This window comes from Carex rostrata, chromosome 19 (assembly GCF_964058835.1).
Source record: "Carex rostrata chromosome 19, lpCarRost1.2, whole genome shotgun sequence".
Taxonomy (NCBI): domain Eukaryota; kingdom Viridiplantae; phylum Streptophyta; class Magnoliopsida; order Poales; family Cyperaceae; genus Carex; species Carex rostrata.
Window position 1 is genome coordinate 8,915,264 of NC_135936.1, and position 3,580 is coordinate 8,918,843.

The 3,580-nt window shown below is 34.9% G+C and overlaps 1 long non-coding RNA gene across 1 annotated transcript; it reads right to left on the minus strand.

The window, feature by feature from the left end:
- Positions 1–707: 707 nt before the first annotated feature.
- LOC144571744 (uncharacterized) lies at positions 708–3,275 on the minus strand. Its single transcript, XR_013517567.1, has 5 exons — positions 3,066–3,275; positions 2,502–2,716; positions 1,573–1,808; positions 1,367–1,484; positions 708–1,245 (listed from the first exon to the last, which is right to left on the minus strand). It is a non-coding gene; the product is annotated as an uncharacterized LOC144571744 (long non-coding RNA).
- Between the last annotated feature and the right edge of the window lie 305 nt (positions 3,276–3,580).

The window sequence follows — 3,580 nt, forward strand, 5'->3', positions numbered from 1 at the left end:
ACCCAATTTCCTGATGTTTGGATTTAATTTATTCATTAAAATATATATATATATAGAGAGAGAGAGAGATATGGGCTATAGTGCATTGCAATGCATGGAGGGGTTTGTGCATTGGACCATAAATCTAAAATTCAAAATCTAAATGGCCGATCCAAAACCATTCATCTTGTTCTCCATTTTAATATGTTCTTGGAGACCAAATTTTACATTTTTATGAATTTGTTTACTATTTATTAAGTATTTTACAAAATTGTTGATCCAACGGTGGCTTAACAAAACAGTAAAATCAGCAGCCACCGTTAGATCAACAATCTTGTAAAATACTTAATAAATAGTAAAAAAATTCAGAAAAATATAAACTTTTGTCTCCAAGCACATATTAATATGAAGAACAAGATGAACGGTTTGAATCGGCCATTTGAATTTTGAATTTTAGAATTATAGTCCAATGCACAAATTCCTCCATACATTGCAATGCACCATAACCCATCTCATATATATATATATATATACTAGTATCGTACCCGTGCGTTGCGACGGGGGCATATTAAAAAATTATATATTTTCATAAAAATGCCCACATTACTTGAATGGTTCAACATACATAAACCAATCCTCATTACATGGCTTAAACTCTACTCATGTGTTTTTCCCCAAGCTACTACCCCTCCAGACAATATCTAGCAAAAATATATACATACAAAACACATATACAAGGGCAATGTAGGAAAACAGATAAAAGTACATACTATAAATTAAAAAAAATTACAGATGACATATCCAAAAACCACAGATAGCAGCAAAGCTGATTATGTACCAGTACCAATACCGTAGCATTTTCAGAGGGCACCAAAGTCGGTTCAGTACCAGTGGCAATGCCAGTAGCCGTACCAGCTGACACAAAAGCTGAAGTGTACCAATACTCATATCAGAAGTCCTACCAGTAAACAGGAATCATGTGGTGTGTACAAGTTACTTGCAGCTCATAGCATATACACATTGATAATTAAATGGTAATAAAATATGTCAAGTCAATTAATGAAATCAATTTTGGCATGTTGCTACACATGCTTATTGATTCCAGCTGATGTTGTAGCTGGTAAATTCATCAAAAGGAAAAAAGAAAAGGAAAAAGAAAAAGAAAAAGAAAAACGCCACACCATTATGTAGTTACAATTGCTGTTTCAAGGCCTCAAGGCGAATTCTTAACTCGTTATCCCGGCTAACAAGGCCCATTGATTCTCTCTGTTCAGTGTATAAAACATTAACACGGTAACAGAACTATTGTATGTAAAATTTTCATGCCAGTATGTCATTTTAATTATTTGAAATTTTAATAACGGAAATTAGCAAACAACAAACTAACCTGTAGAAGAGTGAGCTTAGCAGACAAATTTGAATTTTCTGTTTTGTGCTATAATTCCCTAACATATGTCATCCTTTTCTCCTTAGACTGTGCAGCCGATTGCTTATTTGCCAGTATTCTGTATATTATCAGGGATTTAAATTAATTAATTTCCATTGTAAAACGTACATTATGATGATAATATATACTAATTACACAAAAATCACCTCTTGACACATTTCGGATCATCCAAATCCAACTCAGCAAGCTTCTCATTGGCCATAATATTCTTGGTTTTGTCCTGAGTGAACACCTGATCTCTGAGTTCCAAATCGAGTGCCTGTTTGGCACATGATTTCTGATTGCACGCTGGTAGCAATGCCTCATTGGAGTTCAGCTTACAGTTCAGCTTATCGGTAGAAATGCCTCATTGTCATAAATGAGAGTAGTGTCTACTATGCATCTGTAAAAGGATTTAGTCTAATTTTGAGTTTTGACCTGGTTTCTGTTATGATTTATGAGTGTGTACTGACTCGAGTGTTTAACTTGATGTATGACCTATAACCTATGTATGATGTATGCAAGACAACATAAAATATCAAGAGAATCAAGGTTTTGTTTATTTATTTTTCATATCACATTAGCTTTCTGTCAATAATTTTGGCAAGGTATTTTACAAGAATGCCCTCATATTGTATTCTTGTCAAATTAAGGACAGTTGAACCTTTCTCTTTTCTTTGAGAATCATGAGGCACTCATGAGATGAACTCATATGGTCATTGTGCCTTATCTCAATTATTTACTTCGATACCCTTGATTTATTTTATTTACAAAACAGTCATTGTGACAACTTTCTTTTAAGAATTTCCATCTTATGAGCATTGCTTGCTCAAAGATTTCAATTATTTCATACGAGACAATGGAGGTTATCATCTGATACTCAAACCTCCTACTGTCATGCATACTTACACTTAAAACCCTTTTATTTTCTTATTTTACTATTTTATTATGAAGAAAAAATTATTTAATCAAGGGGAACTCATATAGTACTTTAATTTAATCAATTTTATTTGTTGTACTGGTACTTAGCAAAATACATGCTGTGCACCCATGAGCCACAAATAAACATAAACAAGAGGTTTCATTCAGATAATACCTGGTTCCTCCAAGATTGAAGGTAGTAATTTCTTGAACCATTCAAACTGAGCGCCATGGGAGTAATTCATCCAGGACACCTCAATTCCCATGGATTCAAAGAAGGAATTGTTCAGTGTTGTGGCACCACTGACAGCAAATTTCACACCATGCAGGAAGTTCTCTGTGCTCTCTCTTGAGAGATATGGCGCGATTATGGCAACCCGTATGCTTCCGCTAATCAATGAAATTTATGAACCAGTCAATCTCTTTGTTATAACAGAGCTACAATATGTTTTTCCTAATTCATTTTCTTTGGGAATTTCCAATGGGGCTCACTCATCTAAATTAAATTTGGCATAGCTAGATTCTGGGCTGATTTATTTTATTTTTTAATATTCATTTAACTAAACTCCATGAAATTTTCTTAGGAATTATTCCAGTGATCCAATTGCATATTACATTTCCTCGAGTACCTGGCAACGTAATTCAAGGTACTTGTTAGTTGACTAATTGTATCCCTAAATTGATAAGAAACAACTCAGAGTAGAAGGAAGAAACTTAATTATGAGTAAAGTGCACAAACCAATGAAATCGAGAATTAACCATCCAGAATGCTACATGATTATATCTATTTTGCAAGATATCTCAGACCATTATCGTGTCATGTACTTGCCATTTTCTACAACACCCGATTCAACTTCAGTAAAATAAGTTCTGAACCGATTCTTGCTATCATTGTCCATCTCTTGAGGTGGGCCCCACTCAACCCATTTACCATTCAACTTAGCAATTATAGGTGTCGGGGACAGGCTACAAAAAAATTTCATTGGGAAGAAGGGTCGGCAGTTTCACTGGGAGGAAAAATTTACGATAAATGTTGGGCAGATGAGCAATTGGGCAGTATGGTCAGAATGACGGGCAGCGGGCATTTGAATACAGCGTCGCTGGATACTGGGCCCACTTCAATTTAAGAGTATTGGAGTCGGATCACTGACAGAAAGGACCCAAATAACAGAACTGAATAGTTAGTTGAGAGTTAGTTACACTGAATAAACGAGTATGCCACGCTGGCTGCTGAGATGTCCGTCTACGATTCAT